Source organism: Python bivittatus, unplaced genomic scaffold (assembly GCF_059951505.1).
Source record: "Python bivittatus isolate LINGU-HERP-01145 unplaced genomic scaffold, Pbiv_v1 ctg000340_np1212, whole genome shotgun sequence".
In the NCBI taxonomy this organism is placed as follows: domain Eukaryota; kingdom Metazoa; phylum Chordata; class Lepidosauria; order Squamata; family Pythonidae; genus Python; species Python bivittatus.
This window is the reverse complement of record NW_028277056.1, coordinates 20,873,828-20,893,143: the sequence shown is the minus strand read 5'-3', so window position 1 is coordinate 20,893,143 and position 19,316 is coordinate 20,873,828. Positions and strand designations below refer to the sequence as shown.

The following is a 19,316-nucleotide window of genomic DNA, read 5'->3' as shown; positions in this document are numbered from 1 at the left end:
TTCTCCAAAATTGATTCCATATTCCAGGATTGGGGAGCATTTTGTATTGTACAGATGAAATTCTGATTTTACGCTAATCAAATGTATTGCTTGGAAAGTTGTACTGCTTAAAACAGCAGGTTGATCCTGTTCCTTCACAATCACAAATGCAAGATGGTAACTTTTGTTGCTTTGGAGATTTGTCTCAGACTTGCTTTCTGCTCCTTTTGTATGTAACTGAGGAGCAACTGGTTTGTTTGATGACTATGTTAGGACCTAATCCATGCTGGGGAATCAACTGCAGGAAGGTCTGTTGTCCACTTGTCTGTTGTGGTCCCAAAATAATCAGCGCCTAATCCTGCTATTAATGAGCTTGGATATGATATACTCTTAGCATCATAACTTCCATACGTTCCAAAACTTTCTCACTATCTGAAGCTCTTGTAAGTGCCCGTCCTTTCCCTTGCCTTCCCCACATACTCTGGAAGTGGTTCCTTTTGCCACAGTGTCTGCATTGCTGGCCAAGTACAGGGCACTTAGACTTTCACTTGAAAGTGTTAGTGAAGAGCAAGGTATGTACTGTATGTATGTATCTATGTATTTCAACTTAGACCGACTGACTCCAGATAGACTCTGGGCAATGTACAGCATAAAAACAGAATAACAAATACACAATCCAAATAGAAAACATAAAACATTAAGCAAGATGATGAAACTGGCCAGAAATAACAAAATGTATCATACCCTTATTCATCTTTGATCCCTCACAGCCAAGTACTCATAACCTCATAGTTCCTGTCCCATAATTCCAAGTTCTCAGTGCTTTTTCCTTTTTTTTGTGGTGCCTTTGAGTCAGTTTTGACTCCTGGTGACTGCCTGGACATGTCCCTGCAGTTTTCTTGGCAAGATTTGGGGAAGTTGCTTGCCATTGCCTTCTTCTTCCTAGGGCTGAGACAGAGTGACTGGCCCAAGATCACCCAGCTGGCTTTGTGTCTAAGGTGGGACTAGAACTCATGGTCTCCCAGTTTCTAGCCTGATGTCTTAACTACTACACCAACTGGCTTTCTATCACTCCATATAGATCTATTATTCTCAAATGTAGACATATTCATCATAATGGAAACACTAATTCACTTTTAGCTAAGTCAAGCAGGAAAAACGACTGTTATTGATTTTGGTTTTCTAGAAATAAAAGCCACCCAAATGTGCGATAACACATAGTAACACCTCCCCTCCCCTTTAATTTGGGGGTAGGAAAGCCCCTAATAGATTTGTGTTGTCTGTTACTTCTCATTTTGAATACTGTGTAGACTGTTCTGCTGAGAGCAAAGATTGTTTCTTCCTGTTTATACAGAGTGTAGTGTGTGTAGCAGTGGCCTACAGTTATAGTTCTTGTAACATTCATGCTATGCATGACATTAAATATGGATGTTACCATTTTTTACCAAAAGCAGAAGAAAAATCCAAAATGGAACTATAGAGGAAAGAGGGAATGGCCTTGAGGGGCAGGAGGAAGAGCTGCTACCAAGACAGTGGTCAGATAAAAGAGGACTGAGTCCAGGGCAGGAATGAAACCTAAGTAAATGTTGTAGACTAGCCCCTCCCTAGTTCTCATGAAGATAAAAGGATGGGGGAAGCACATTCAGACTTGCAATATTCTTTTACTATACCTTTACAATAGAAGTAGTACTGACCTATATGACATTGGATTCCTAGTCTAATCTACCTTGAAGGGCTGGCAGTAACAAGTCCTTATTTCAGGTTTGTAATCATCTAGAACACTTGGGGATAGATTCTAAAACAGACCTTTTGACTCTGGAGCCTTCCAGGAGTCTTTAACTACAGTTCCTATAGTTTGCCAGCCCTCCTGGACTTATGGAAGTTATTGTTCCATACATTGATAAAACTCTAGGCTAGGAGGAGCTGTTTTATAATCTGTATATAAATATTATGACTGCTGAAAATGATATTTCACTTAATTTCTACAAAGCAAAGTGGATAATAGATTAATCTTTACCTGGTAGACAGCTGGGACATAAAACAAATTAGCTGCCACCTTTTAAGTATAAACAATGCTTTTGGCAAAAGCCTGCTCTCAACTTATATCCATGTTCTCTCTCTTTCCTACTTTTTGTGATGGTCGCAACCATTAGGAGTAAGAATTGATCCTTCTCAAAGCTTATTGTTTATCGATGCAATGTTAAGTTGTTCTTCAAAATGGGAAAGCAGGTGTGCTTTCTGGAAACCTTAGCTATTAAAAATAGGAGATGAGAACATTTTCATTTTAAGAGAAGCACTTTATCAAGCTTCCAACAAGTTGTTTTTGCCTTCCAACTGTATTTCCCTCCATTAATACTACATATAAATTTGGTAAATGCTCCTGACATTTCATTCTTTCCAACCCAATAAAATGTTGAGAAGAAATTTTGTCAGGGGTCTCCCTGACTGCCCATCTGCCTGTCAGCCCATCCATGGATCCATTAATATTTATCTCAACTGCCCATCATGTCTTGGTCAATTAAGGCTTTCACATATATACAGTATATATATTTTTTTTGTATGTAATCAAAGTTCATTTTATTATTCATTTAATATCCATTGTTGCCATATTGCTTTGGGGGACAGTGGTAAATACAACATTCTTCTTTTCTTACTTTTTATAGAATAAGAGGTCATGTTTTCCTTTTTTACTTGTACAGATATTCCCTGCTGAAAGGTTATTTTGAATCAGTCTTCTGTGGAGAACAATATCCTTCTTGCAGAAAGCAGAATATTATTTAAAACAAAGACAAAGGGATCAGTAGAGTAAAATATTTTATTCTTTGGGTATCCAGTTTTCTGGAAAATTTTTCATATATTCATGACAGATCATAACCATGTCAACAAGAAGCATGCCAAAAAATAAAAAAGAATGCATTTTAATGGCTTTGATTATGGTGATGATTCTGGCTGTTTACAATATAACTGAATGATATTGACAGTGAACCTACAGAACTGAAGACCTGTTGAGCACCTTTCAAAGCAGGGATCAACAACATGTGACCTCCAAATATTGGTGTACTTCAATCCCCATCATCCCTAGCTAGCAGAAATGATGGGAGCTTCAACTTTAATAGCTTCAAAAGGGCCATACATAGGTCATTCCAGTTTTAAAGAAAACCTTGACTTCATATGTGTGTAACTCAAATTATTTTGGGGAGTGAGATAGACAGAGATAGAAAGAGATTTGAACATATAGAAGTTTGACTTCTATCTTAAATGGGAAAAGAGCTATTAATAAAATAATATATGTATGTTCATAAGATTTTTTTTTCTTATGCAAACAGCATCATTCTATGGAGATTGTTAGTGTCCTTTAATCAATATTTACTCAACACAGACTCTTTTGTGTAGTGACACCCCAACTGTGGAACACTTTTCCCAGAGAAATTTAGCTATTCTTTGTTTTATTGCCCTTTAGATGATTGGTGAAAACAATATGTGTTTGTGGAGTTATAGCTGTATTTTGATTATATTATTAAAGCTTGGTTTTATTGTGTTGGACATCTGGAAAAATAGTGTATGACTATCTCTGTATTTTATCAGACATTGTCCTGAATATTTACCGTGTGAGATTCTTTAAAAATCTAAGTAAGGAAGGAAAGGAATATAATTCTAGGGTCCTCATCATTCTACATTCTTTATGTCTTTATGTTAAGACCCAAGAATGAGAATGTATTTACATATCTTACTTAAAATACAGATTCCTGTTTAACCAGTAACCAATATTAGCCCACATTCCAACTTTCTATCAAATAATGCAAATGTTGTAGAAGTCATAGTAATATACTTTATCTTCTAGGATCAAAATTCATAGGGATGGTAATTGTTGCCATAACATAGAGATGTTTGGTAGTTGAAATAAAGACTATGATAGATCTAGAAGAATATTAAAGGGCAGAGGTATCCCATTGACTATAAAGTTATGTATTATAAAGGTGTTATTTTTCCAGGTGTAACATATGAAAACTGAACTGTCAGAAAATCTGAATGAAGAAAAATCTACACCTTTGAATTGCAGGAGAAAATAGTTGAGAATACATTGGATTACATGAAAAAAAATAATTCAATGCTAGATGAAGTAAAACCAGACTGATCACTGGAAGTATTAATAATGATGGTAAAACTAAAATATTTTGGACACATAATGCAAAGATAAGAGTCAACAGAGAAGATACTGATGCTTGGAAAAATCAAAGGCAATTGAAAAAGAGATCAACAGAAGATAAGATGGTGAGATACTATCATTGATTATGCAAACATAAGCTTACAAGAACTCAAGAAGCAATGACTGAGATATAGTCTTGGTGAAATGATGTCCATGAGATCTAAATGGTCAGAAACAACACTGAGCAACAAACTAAGCTATACATATATGGGCTGAAAAATTCAGACTTACCACTAGATAGCAGCAAAGAGAGAACAACTCTAATTCTTTGCTGCCATCTACTGGTTACCTGGATTTTTTTGAAACCCAGATATAATGGTATGGAATTTAAAGATGGTTCAAAATGATGGTTAAATGGAGAAGTTGATTAGCCGTAACTGTAGTTAAGAATCTTGAAGTCTGCACCAATTTATCTAGAAAAAAATGAGATGGAATGTATGTATGAAGAGGAGGGTGATGTGGGGTATAGAAGCAGAGATCAAGGCTATCAGGAAGGAGCGGGTGCATTCCAGGAAAGGAAAGGAGACAAAAGACAACACAGTCTGCAGGAGGAGCATGGGAAGCAAAAGAAGTTCAGGATAGCCACTCCCTAGAATCTCCCAGGGTATATCCACTTGTTGCAGTAGTACAGATTTAGTTTGGCAAGATTCTGTCTATAAGATATAAGCAAATAAAGAACCTGGACTGTTTTACCATTGTTCTTGGGCTGGGCCTGACAAAAAAATGATACTGGATTCCAGAGCATGCACCTGCTACACTGTACCCCAATCTGGGCATCCGCTGATGTGTGAACTTCAGGTCCCATGGCCTTTGCTGAGGATTGTGAGAGTTGAAGCTCATACATCAGGATGGCTCCTAGGTTGGGGAAGGCTGTCTTAAAGTGGGACTCTCCAGCTATGTAGAGGTATGTCTGGAGAGAATCGGTTTGAGGAAGATTGCCCTAGGTTGTCGTGCTTAAAAATTGATGTGACAATAAAGGTGTAAGAAACCCCAGCTGAGACTACAACTATTTTGGTTCCAGAGTCTGAAGACGATGCTGGAATCCCTTTATTACTCTTTGGGGTGCTTGCACTTTAATGGAATTGTGATAAAAGCTCCACCTTGTGGTAGATAAATTTATTTTCTTTTCACTGATGCTGTGACAGATGAATTCTGTTTCTAAGCTAGAATTTCAGAGTGTCTATTAGCCAGAATAAATTTAATGCCATGCATATGGAAATGTGTGGTTTTCATGTTCTTTTTTCTTTCAATGAAGTGATCATAAAGCAATAGTGTGTTCAGAAGATGAGAAATTGTCTTCTGTCATCCCAGTATAAAATGCATTGATTAGATTAGATTACAGGAAAGATTAGAATTGGATGTTGAGGAAAAAGCACTATTGCTTTATTTATGTATTCCTAATAGCAGCAGTTCAGCAGCAGCTTTTAATGAGGAAACTGGTGGATTTTCCTATGCTAAATACGTTCATGCAAATGCTGGACATCCCTCTGAAAAGGATGCTTTAATTTGGAGTCTTGTATGAAACAAGAGGGTGGACTCAGTGCCCTAATAGCATGCCCTCTCCCAGCTCTATGATTCTAGAGAGATGTGTAATTAAGAATGTTACTTTGTACTGCGGCATCATTCTATATGCCTTTGTATAATTAAAAATATGTCTGTCTAAATATAGTCAATACACGGAGGAAGATGAAACAGAAGGCTGGAAACAGCTAGGGTAACAAAAAATAATATATATCCAATATGAAAATTAATTTTCTGAAAGCTATTGTTTATGAAGCCAAACTGGAATCATTTATGAAGAAGGTGGTTCAGAGGTAGGCTTGAAAAACTGCAAGGATTATAGAAGTGCGAAAAAGATTTAGGGGAAAAAATACTTCCAAGGAATGGAACACCCAAAGCTACCCACTGAACATGAGCAGTCTCAGTGTCCACAGAGCATTGATTGTTGACGAGAGGAATGGAGCATAGGTCTGTATGGACGGAGCATTGGGGTGAAGTATCTGGAATTATGTGTAGGCAAAGTCACAAAACTGCAGCATTTTGTTGCACTTCTCACTGGTTTAGGCTGATTTTTTAATTGCAGCATTGTAACTGTGTATCAGTACATTGCCTTGAGTTCCTAGTTGGTATATGTGGGCAACAGTATGTTGGCTTGCAAAATAGCCTCTTGGAAATCCTAGCTTGCATAGAATAGTGTGAGCATACTTGGCTTAACACTGGGCATTGGTTGCACTTGTGGTATACTGATCCTTCTAGTGATACCTACAGCAAGCTAGAATGTAAGAAGAATACATTATAAAGAGTATGAATTAACAAATGAAAAGAAAGAAATATAGATAGGTTGTGTTTCTCTAAAACAAAGAGAAAATGGGTAGAATTTATTAGACCTGAATGAAGAGTCTGATTTTGTGAACTAGATTTGATGAATACATGCAGGGAAGTGAAGGTATAGATCTATGAAAGGGCTAAAATGTCAGACAGCATGACTTAATGTCATCTACTGTAGGTCTTGTGGGTATGTACAGAATAAAAGAAGGAGTCCATAGGTGGTGATGGTTCTATGCTATCCCTTGGTGAATGGTGATAATGAAACCCCAGGAGTGAGTTTGGGAAAAATTATGCAACATTCTGAATGAATATGAAGCTAGGAAAAAAATTACTGAAATTTGGCTGAGAATTACAGCAAATGTTAGGTAGATTCTATTATATGGAAAATGGAGTCAGCAATTGCAAGTTATTCATAAATGGCAAAATACTAGAACAAGTAGATGACATTTTGTACCTTGGTAGAATGTTTTCTAATAATGGCAAAATGAGTGGATGTTAAGATGTGCAAGTGGTGGTAGAAAGGTCATAGATAATATGATCTATTGTGAGAAATCAATGTTTGTTGAATGGTGAAAAAACTGCTTAAGAGCATCCTTCTGCTCCTTTTTTATATAAGGTTGAGAGTTGGGTGTCTCAGAAGAAAGATAAAGGTCAGTTGAATGCAGTGGGAATGGGTTATTTTAGAAGAGTGTGTGTGTGTGTGTGTGTGTGTGTGTGTGTAAAACAAAAAGACAAAATGAGTGCTGAATGAATATGAAAGTGAGTCACCATTGGAAGTATATTGGGGTGGTTTGGTTATACAGAGAATATGAATAAGGATCTCAAAACAAAAACATAAGGATGAAAGATTCAAGAGGAAGACTGAAAAAGTTACGGTTGCATGGGATTGATGTTGTATATAGATGTAGTAGAAACAATTAAACAATTGTTTATAAGGGTGGAAAGATTTTATAAGTAGAATGTACTGGTGCTAACTATGATTCCTTTTCTCTTTGTATCTCATGTCTTGGTATTATTAATTCATACTCCTTTTCTGTCTTTTGGATAATATTGCTTCTCCGAAAAGTAATAGTATGATGGGTATGTACGTATATATGTATGTGGGAACGATTAGTAGGTTAATCGAGTCTTCCTCAATCTGGCGCCATCCAGATGTGGGAATTATGGTTTCCAGAATATCCAGAATGCTTGCTGGGAATGCAGTGGTTTGTGGTTACTGGTTCTGTCACATCTGGAGGTCACCAGGCTGATGAACACTGGTAGGAGCTTTATAGAGGACTGTGAAGTCAAAGAAAGCAAATTGTGATGTCACAGAGTTATTCTGATGCCAGCTGTAGATATGAGGGACAGAAGGCAGAAAGATGGAGCTATTTCATAAAGCAGGAAATTGATAGGTGAGATTAACTGAATCAAGGATATAAGTCATTACTGGGTTACAAAAGCAAATAGATGTTTCAGATAGGTGGCAAAGAAGGTTGATGTTTACTGTAGAATCATCTCTTTATATTTCAAAGAGGTAAACATGAGTAACTTTAGAAAGATTTCATCTTCATAGCAGACTCAATAGTTGTGAAATCCTAACATAAACTTTCAAGAAGTTTTGCACAGCAGAGTTTCATAAACCATTCCAGATTTGTGCTTTGAAATTCTGAAGGAAACAGCTTGCTTAAGAAATGTGGGAAGAGCTGAGAACAGAACACATGAAATTACTTGCAGGACAAAAGGCATCATAAAGAATGTCAGATGACACAAAATTAACTTCTTATGGACCAATTCAAAGATTAAATGAATTAAACAATTATGGTTTGGAGTGGTGGACCAACATTTTAAATATGATGACCATAAAATATTTGTATGATCTGAAAGAAAGCAGAGTGATGACTATGAGAGCTGAAATCACATTCTTTTCAGTGGGTAAGTAAATCCCTTCAAAGACTCTTAAAAGCTGGAACATCTATTGTGTTAAAATTGTTGCAATATTATTAGTGATACAGTATAAGAAAAGATGCTTGGGAAATATTTAGAACTGGGAAACTAACTTAAACAAAGAGTAGTGGGGATATTGGAAGGGTTCATCTACTGTGCTAAACCATTATTTGCTTAATCATGTTTGATTGAATGAACTAAAGGGACTAGGTTAAGCCAGATCACTGAAACTACATTATAGTTTAGCTGATGTCATCTGCCCCCTATGTATCCATTAAAACATGCTTAAGGTGAAGATACTGCCACTGTTGTGAGCTGGGGAGACCAAATTCAATCCCAAGTCAGAAAAAATCATTAAAACAGTCATTATATAACAATTGGTTTAAAGTCATAATTCCAAATTCCACCCAAACTTTCCGGTAGAACATTTTGCCACCTATTTTCAGAGTAGAATTCTGTGAAATCTTTGGGCCATGTTGGGGTGTAGATTGGGTTTTGATAACAAGACTCATGAATATTTAACGCTTTGGGACACAAATACATTAGTCACAGTGTTTGCATTGTGATGTCACCATCCACATATTGTCACTTGCCTCCCCTTGCCTTTCCTGTAGAAGCATATGCCTGCAAATTTATGTTTTATCTGAGAGATTGTTATGTCCATTATTGTAAATAATATGTTTACTTTGAATTGGTCTTCTGCAGATGTTGGCTTTTGATCCTCACAAAGGTCATTATGAAACTCTTTCATCCATGGCATACATCAGTTTTGAAGTTCCTCAGATACAACCTACAAGTCTGGGCTATTGTGACAGCACTATCATACTTCTTCCAGCCCAAAATGAGACAGGCTTCACTTCCACACCATTGGACAATGGTGGAGGCTAACGGTAGGTGTGGAGTAAGGTCGCTGCTGCCCATGGGCCAGTTACTTGTTTGGCATTCAGCATGGTGCAGATGCAATGGAGGAAAAGAATTGTAAGTCAGCTTTGACTCCTAGTGACTGCCCCCCACCAGTTTCTTGGCAGCATTTTTCAGGAGTGGCTTGCCAGTTCCTTCCTACTAAAGCTGAGAGAAGTGAGTGGCCCAAGTTCACCCAGCTGGCTTTATGGCTAAGGCAGGATTAGAACTCAGTCTTCTGGTTTCTAGTCTGATGCCTTAACTAATACACCAAACTGGTTTTCAGCAGTACAGGAGGGGGATGTTAAAAAATGATCCACTCTTGGTGTGTAATGGTATGTGGGAAAGACCCTGGGAAATGGGACAAAGAGATGCTGCCTAGGGAATGTTCAGATAAGAGACAGTATAGCCCACAGCTGGATAGTGGATGGAGCAAGAGGCTCAGAAGGGACCTTCCCTAGTTTCTCAGGCTGTAAAGGAGACGGCAGGAAAATTGTACTTCCAGACTTGCAAGATTCTGTTAATGTAGCTTTACAATAAAGTAGAATTAGTTTATCTGGTCATATTCCTGCCTAGTCTACCTGTAAGGCTGACATGGTGTCACACATGCTAGTTACTCCATTGAGTTGAGGCCCTTCCCACCTCCACTCACCACTGTCCAACCACTCTTATAGCAGCCTGAATTGGCTGCATGGTCCATAAGCAACCATGAATAGCCCAGAGAGGATAGGGAGTGCTGTCCACCCAGAGGTTAATAGGTGACAGTTTCAACCCAATCTGATGAGTGGCTCATGGCAAAACAGTCCAGCTCTTTTGGTTTGTATACTATGATATATGATTTGTGTGTGAAGCAGGCTGCTGCAACTGGTTTAAGAAACCTTAAGTAAAGCAAACTATAGTTTAGTATGATATGTGAATGTGCCTTTCAATGGGTAAAATCTGTCAGGAGCCTTTTCAAATATGGGACCTTCTCCCTCTATTGGGAACACAGGTCTTAGAATTTTTAGCGATATATTTTTGAAACTCCATGAAACAAAGGAAAGTCAAGAGAATATTATTGTCTAGGAATGTCTTTCCCTTCATTTCCACTTGTTGAGCTTTTCATTAACCTGTAGGTTGTGTAAACAAATCAGAGACTGAAGTAACTTAAGGAGGCTTATCTCAGGATAATCAGCCATGTAAATACATGCTTGAGTGGGAACTTCTATTGAATTAAGGCATCAGTTTCATCCATTTTCTGTAGTCAGTGGATACAATTAACATAGATACTGCCAAGTTGCTTGTATATAGGATGATGATGAATAATAATCTGCTGGAACTATGCTCCCAATCATTTGTTCCTTTTTCAAATGATGCACTGTATCTCAGATTGATACAGAAGAGGGATTCTCTCCAGTTGTCCAAATATGAAATTTAACCAATTTCAGCAATGAAAGGGTTCTCATTGTAATCTTGCCCCAAATGCTATTTATCTCCTCTTGGCACTCTCCTCCTGCAGCATAGAGTATACCTCAAAAAGGGTTTTGAAAAATCATTGAATATGTTCCATTTACTTAGATACTCAGTGGGCCATTTGAGGTCCAAGAATTGTTGGAATTGAAAAATCTTCCCAAGTGGAAGACTGTGAGTCATGTTTTTATTTTTTCTAGATATCGGCTAGGTGGAGAATTGTGGCTTTGCATCTAAATTATGAGAGGGTTTTTTTGGAAACTTATCCAGTATGGGCAGTGAGAAGACCATTAATGCCTGGTCATGATGATAGACAAACTTCTTTGAAAAATCATAAATCCACCATCACTGATCTTTCCATCTTTGCAGGGCACACCCTTGAAATACATGGCATTATGCAATATTTAGGAATGTCATAGCTTAGGTTGTTTACCAGAGATTTAATATTAGATATGGTCCAAGATATTTTAGTCCACAATCCAGAAATCCAAATGGCATCATGGCAGACCCTTAGAAGAGTCTTCTCAACCACTAAAGTCTCAGTAGATTTCAATAAATGCAAATTTACCATCAATATATTAAAAAGTTACCATACGAATAAGAACAGCTAAAAGAGATAACATTAATTAAAATTCACATTTAATCAACAGTTAAAAACCTGTTTAAAAGATGTGTTTTAAGGGCCTTTTAAAAAGCCAGTAAAGATGATAGGCCCCTCAAGTCTACAGGAAGTGCATTTCAAAGAACTGGGGTTACAACAGAGAGATCAGTGCCAGACAGGCTCACAGCAATGTGGGTGAACTTCCTCAGATGATCTCAGTAAAGTTTAAATAGAAAAATGCATTCTTTCAAACAGCAACATGGGCATACATTGAGTAGGCTTTAAAGGTAATAACTAGCACTTTGTATCCCATTTACAGCTGGTATTTTAAGCACCTGTGTAATATGATATTTTTGGATTCTTTCCATTACCCAGCCTGGCTGCTGAGTTTTGTATCACATGAAGTTTCCAGACTAGACATAATGGCAGCACCATACAGCCTGGAAGTTACCAGCATGTATATCAGTTTTGATATGATCATTTTCTTCCAGTTGCCATATTGACCAAAGATGATAAAAGTTGCTTCTGGCTATTGCCTCAGTCTGGGAAATCAGAGAAAGATGTGGTCCATAAGCTCCCCCCAATTTCTGCTTCCTGAGTTCTGAGAAGACAGAATGCTTGAAAATTGTGTTTTGTAGAGAGGCGTCCCCAAAAACTGATAGAAAACTGTGACAGGCATCACACCCACAGTTACTACAACAATGGACTTCCAGTGCCCCCATTGTGCTAGACTCTGTGCTTCCAGACTGGGACTGCAGAGCCACCTCTGTGTCCACAGATGAACTGCACAACAGTGTGTCTTCTTCGAACCCGAAGGACTACCATATCCATATTTTAAATCCACTCCATTGCAAACACTGTCTGTTGACATTACCAAAACAAAAGAATAAATATTGAATCAAATTCATATTTTTAAAAAAGACAAGACCCCCCCCCCATTTCTGCTTCCTGGGTTCTGAGAAGACAGAATGTTTGAAAATTGTATTTCTGCCTGAAAATATATTAACAAAGTACTTTATACATTATACATGGTCCATCTTTTTAGCCATTGACTCATCTCTTTATTTGACCTTACTATTAGCACTGGGATGGGCATGCTGTTGCCCCAGCATAGATAATGTTCAGAAATAAAGGAACATATCATCCAGCAGTATCATGGGAGCCATTGATTACCCATACCTGCTATAAAGGGTGAAAGTACCTCTAACAGTTACATATTCCATTTTGAAAAGAAGGTACTTAATCTCTTCCATTCTAATTTGGAGAAAAATCTGTCATACGGTCTGTTCTGAAGTGTGCTTCCAGTCTGTGTCTGTTTTATCTTGAAAACTAACCCTTTCCATGGTTCTTTGTTTTTTGTTTCATTTTGGGTTTTTTCTTGTTTTTTTTCTATCCAGAAATACTATTTATTGTAAAAAGGAGGGAGGGAGGGAGGAATTTTACCAGCATGAAACTAGGAATGAGACTCCAAGTACATTGTTTAAGAATTTTTTTAAAAACTTGGAAAATGATCCTATGCAATTTGTCCCAAAGCTATACTTTAAACCTACATTTGATATTGCAGTTGTTGTTCATACCACCAGAGGTCAGCCAGAAACAAAATGACAAAAATAAAAAAATGCGTGCAAAAGTCTGGGAAGCATGTTCATAATTTTATCTTCTTGCTTTATGTTCCCAATGAGTTAGACAGCATGAAGATAATGATAATGATAATGATGATAATGATATATTCCATTACTTACTAGCATTCAATTTCTTGAATAGCACTTATACATAGATTTTTATAATGTATTTATTCAGACCTACAAGACTACAATTTGTCAAAGTAAGTAATCTGAAAGCATTAATTTGATTTTTGCCGTATTTTCTTCACTATTGAATGCAAATAACTTCCTGAGGGATTCAAGAGAAGTGAACAAACTACATCTTCCACCCTTTGTTTTTACAGTCAGAGAAAGTGAACAAAATGTCAGATTTATTTTTAGATTTTGATGCCTTGCGACCTCCTTTTCAGAATATAGTTCGTAAGACTAACATTGGCTAGGGTTCTAAATGGGATGGGATGGCTTCATTTTCATGATGGTCCAAAGACTTTGTCTGTAAGAGTTGATCCATGGAAATATATTTTTCTATAAATTGCTTTAACTTATAAGTTATTGTCCCTAAGATTGCTTCTGATCCTTGGCTAATTTTATGTACCCTTTAGCCTAATTTCAAACTCCTTCCCAGAAGTCCAGCTCAGATTTTTATTATCTGAGTTTTCCCTGCACCTGTTGCCTGGGAGAAGAGAAAAGACACTAGAAAAGGACATCCCAACCCTTTTTGGATTTGAGTCTTACTCACTGTTTGATTCAGCAGATAATTCCAGGAGGCAATGCAGCCTTTTACTAGACCCTCCCACCCAAAAAATGCTTAACTTTGATCTACATACTTCATTTCTCTTCCTCCAGTTCAAGATCATATCTACATGGAAACCACAGTTATTCTCCCCTTAATATTGACCATTCCATTCTTGAATGCAAAGTTTCATTTTAAAAATAAACTCTCTCTCTCTCTCTCTCTCTCTCTCTCTCTCATACACACACACACACACACACACACACACACACATATATATATATATATATATATATATATATGTGATATATATATCACATCATACCAGCCCTGATTTAAGCAAAAGTGGGCAAGTCCTAAAGTACACCAGTGTTGGCCTTGAACTTCTCTTCATGAATCCTTCAGCTATTCCCTACTCATACAGAACCCAATGGTGCGTGTTAGATAACCTATCCAGAGTCCCTTAAACCACCTTGCCGCCTCAAGTATATTAGTGAATATAGGAGTTTGAAGTGACAGGACAACCAACCCAGGTTCTCTCTGTGAACTGAGGAAGGGAAACCATTTTTGCTTCTGGCAGCAAAATTTCTCAGGGTGGTCTGAGTTCGGTGGGACTTGCTCCTGAGTGAGTGGGTATAAATTGGAATCCAAATATCCTATACAGCCCTCCCCAACTTGGTACATTCTGATAGGTGGGGCTACAAGTGCTGTAACCAGCATTCAGTAGTCAGGCTGGCAGGAAGTGATATCAGTTGTAGGTCAACATGTTGCTACAGTATTATTAACACTGTATGCTGAAAGCGCCATATGGGAGATATCTGCAAAATATGGAAAAGCTGTTTCTATTTCTAGCACAAGTTGCTATTAAAAAGTAAACTTATATGAGGCTGAGAAACCCTGAGTGTAAAAAAGATGTTAAGTTAAAAGGAGCTATTATACACATTAGGGCTGTACATGCTTTGAAAATCATTCAGTACTGGCATGAGCACCAACACAGAACCCCTCTGCTATTCATGAAAGCAGCCAGCTGAAGGTAACTCTTAAAGCAGCTGCATCATGGAAGGTTGAAAAAAGATGTGGCTGCTCTAATGAATAGCAGAGAAGTGCTGTCCTCATGTTCAAAGCATTTCTCCCAAATCATTTTCCAAAAGTGAACAGCCCTATTTACATCGCCTAGCAGCTTGCAGAATTTTTCAGAGAGTTTAAAGGCAAACCATCTATAAGAAGGCATAACTGCCATCATGCATGGTGATAAGTATTGGAGAGAATGCTACATTTCAACTCCCTTTTGGGACAAAATTATGTATTCTCTATTATGGACTGGATAAGATTCCAAAATTTTACATGAACTATAATAACCTTTTATTTTGATCTGTTATGGAATGAGAATTATATGTGTCTCTGTTACATTTATGATTTGAAAAATAACGTTGTTTTCTGTTTTTATCATTTCTTTATTCCCTCCTTTGTGGTTTAAGTCTTGATGTACAGTACCTTGGAAGGCTTCATCACCAAAGGAAAGGCAGCTAAAATCATCTTGTATAAACAAAGCCAGAACTAAAGTCCTTGCTTCAGAAGTTTTCTGAGGAGTAGACTTCCTGCCTGAAATCAAGGGGCATTTCATTTCACTTCTATTGAATTTTCTATGTAAGCTTAGTGATTGATACTGTGAATAGTGTTTAATGGGCCGTGGTTGATATTTATTTCTGCTACTATGAAGATAAGCACTTATCCCCACCCACATGCAGACACTCCAGTATGTCACCTCGGAAACATTTGGCAGAGATTGAACACAAATTCTGAAACTCGGAAAGGATGGTTGTTAAACTGCTTCAGTGTATTACTTGAAGACAAGGACACCCTTTACTCATCACCGCTAAAAAAAGTTATCAGGCACATGGAATGCCTATGACACATCACCACAAAGACAAAGGAATTAAAAGTTACAGAATACCATCTTTATTCTTCAACTGATAGACGCAATTCCTAATTGAACTTGCAACGAATCCATGTATTCCTGCCTTAATTTGTCAATCTCCCATTATCTCCATTATCTAACTGTCGCTCAGAACCTGAGGTAAATATACAAATTAAGCAGTGATTTGTAGGACTGGAAATCCTGCTGTACATTTCTGACTTTTCCCAAATGTCTACTGATGGACTGATCATTCACTGGTGAATGAGATATACTCCAGACTTGCTCAGGGGCATTCATTTCTTTATTATACCAGGACCGAGTAATATTTAGAAACTATTGTGGGATAAAACTGTGTTTTGTTCTGCACGCAGGTTTAGCCCAGAACCTTTTCTGAACTAGCATTTCAGCCCTGGTAAAAGGTGGTAAAATAAGATTATCTGTGAAAATAGGGAAGGAACTGTAGATAATTGTTTGGAAAAATATCAGCCAGAAGAGTACAATAGACTACTTTTTGGAGGAAATGAGCTTGGGCACAAAGGGAAATTGCACCAGGCACAATGCAATTGCAGTTTATTATTTGACTTTGTTTTTGTTTTACAAGAACAGGCTTAAAAGATTATGGCATCCTACTAGTAGTAGCGAGAGCCAGCTTGGTGTAGCAGTTAAGGCACCAGGCTAGAAAGCCAGAGGCCTTGAGTTGTAATCTGGCCTTAGGTACAAAACCAGCTGGGTGACTTTGGGATAGTCACTCGTTCTCAGCCTAGGAAGAAGGCAATGACAAGCCACTTCCGAAAATTTTGCCAAGGAAGTATGACTTTGAGACCCAGGTAAGCCCCATTGGCATTTCTGAAAATAAAAATGGTGATAACTGCAGCCTTGTGCTCTGCTTGGAAATGTATTGACTAGAAAAATGTCAAGAGTTATCTAGGGGTTAGAAAGCATCCTCTGAGAAAGAGGATGTGTCAGAAAGCATCTTCGTCAGTTTGCCTTCTGAGACTTAGGTGGTGTTTAGTCCCAGCCATTTTTGCTCTCAAAACTCCAAATGAACCCACTTGCCCAAATATTTTGGAGCTATTCTCTGATTATGGAATCATAGATTTGGAAAGTACCTCAGAGATCATTTAGTCCAGAATCTGCTAAAGTGTTTGGACAGTTGGTTGTCCAAGTTAAATAATTAACTACAATTGTGTTTGCTTGAAGACCACCAGTGAAGGGGAACATCCCATTTCATGAGACCACCTATTCTACTGGTTGACAACTCTTACCATCTGAACATTCTTTGTAGTATCTAACCTGAATCTACTTCCCTGCATTTTCAACTATTTGGTTGTTGTTCTTCCCTCCAGGGCAACAGAAAACAAGCCCATTCCCTCCACTATTCGATGATCATTCAGATATTTAAAGACTACAATCATATCTCCCTTCAGTCATTTTTTCTGTAGGCTAAGTATACCCAGTCCTTTAACCATTCCTCATAGAACTTAATTTCCAGTCCCCTCACCATGTTGCAGTTCTCCTCTGAATATGCTTCAGTTTGCCAATGTCCTTTTTCAGACTGCAGTACCCAGAAGTGGACTAAGTATTTCAAATGTGACTATCCAAGGTAGAGTAGAATAGGACAATTACTTCCTTTGAGTTTGGATGCTATTCTTCTGTTAATACACCCCAAAATGCATCCCATTTGCCTTTTTAGCAGTTGCACCATGGTGATTCATGTTCAATGTGTTGTCTTTTAGAACATCCAATTGCTTTTTATATGTACTCCTATCAAGCCAGGTGTCTTCATCTGATACTTGATGCCTTTCATTTTTTTCTCACAAAAAATGCAGAACGTTACATTTTTTCATTAAATTCAATCCTGACCACTTCAGCCCATTTTTCAAGCCTGTCTAGATTTTTTAAAATCTCTTCTAAAGTGTTAGCCATTCCTCTTAGTTTGGGGTAATCTGCAGGTTTGATAATCATCCACTCAACCCCTTCATCCAGGGCATTAATAAAAAGTTGAACAGCACAGAGACCAGAACAGCACTCCACTCAATTACTCTCCAAGTTTAGGGGAACCATTAATCTCTGGGTCTGGTCATTTAGCTAGCTATGAACTTATGTAACAATTGTATCATTTAACCCATATTTTAGCATTTCCTTAATAGGAATTTCATGAGAAGCTTTGTCAAATGTTTAGCATACACCTTCTTATGTAGCACTTACATCCTGCTGTATTTGCCAAGCTTTCTGCTGCCAGAGTAACTCTTCTTATTTATCCTGTCCATGTGATTTCTCTTCCTAAATTCCTGCACTAGATTTAAGTCTGCTTGCAAACAACAAGGACTTTGTTAGCCCCAAAGTCTTATCCTTATCTTCAGAATCCCCCATTGTCTTTTCGTCCCTCCCTTCTCTTTCAGATACAGTCTCTGATCATGACCTTCACTCCTCCAGTTCTGTCATCTGAAGGTTTCCTTCTTCCTCAAAAGTGTCTACCATTTCTCCCTCCTCCCTGAACACTGAAATGAAGTTATGATTTTTTGGTCCTTAAAAATAATCCTTCAACTTCCCCATAACTAAGCTAAAACTAAACCCAACTCTTTCCCATTCTTATTAATTTCCAGTTGTTCCAGCTGCCATGCTTCCTTCCCCTTGAACTGAATGTTAAACTGTAAGCACCTTTAAGCCAGAAATCTGTTGCCTTGTTCTGGGCAAGGCAGCCTGCACAAGGAGGGCAATTAATTATGATATAATAGAATTTGTATGTTGTCCAGGTGCCAACTCCACATGTTATGAGAACTTGAGGATTTGGGCTGCCTTGCTGTTTCCAGGCTTGCTTTAAAACAAAACAAAACAAAACATTTATTTATCTATTATTTTTTATTTGGCATTAATCTGGGATGAAAGTGTTTTTTAAAAGATTCTTCTGTATTGAAAGGGGAGAAAAAAATGACTCATGGGATTGGAATTGTTAATGTTCTTGGCACTGCCTTGGAGGAGGTCCATCCAGAATAGTTCTTTTTTGTTGTTGTAAATAGTTTTCCCCTATGAAGATAATAAACCTTGACATTCAAGTCATTTTGTTCCCGTCTAGTCTGAGTCAAGCCTCTAACACTGGAACACAAAGAAACATGTTGGCATGTGGCCTGCTTAGTTTCGATGGGATTCTTAAAAATGGTACAAGGTTTAGAGGGGGCACGAGAGTGCCAACTGCCAAATGCTCATATGAATGGGTCTATTAGAATTTCATGCATTACTAGGAGCATTCTTTCCTTAGCTTTCTTTCCAATAGCTCTTTGGGGAGCTATTGCAGCCTTTTAATATACACATAGAGATGTGGCACTAGAGTTCCATGTTTGTAGAAAAAAGAAAAAAAAACACCTCTCTCCCCTTCTCAGTTCATACTGTAAAATTAAGAAAGGGTCTTCTGTTATGAACATCTTAGTTCATGATAGCTGGAAAAAACAATAATGCAACATTCTAGTTATGCTTTCATTCTGGACTGAAAAATGACAAGAGAAAGGACTTTGTGGGGTTTTTTTCTTGAAGGCTCCATCTATCTTGTGGTGATCATTATCAGAATGGGGACAAATGTTCCTTTCTAATTCACATTTGTGGGTGGAGAAATTGGATGGACAATTTTTTCAGGGAAAGGAGAAATTCTCCAATAATTTCCCAAAGGCAGATCT

General features: G+C 37.7%; 1 pseudogene; it reads left to right on the top strand.

Annotated features, from left to right (window-relative positions):
- LOC148216057 (uncharacterized) overlaps positions 1 to 9,328 on the top strand; it is a 29,915-nt pseudogene extending 20,587 nt beyond the window's left edge.
- Positions 9,329 to 19,316: the final 9,988 nt, after the last annotated feature.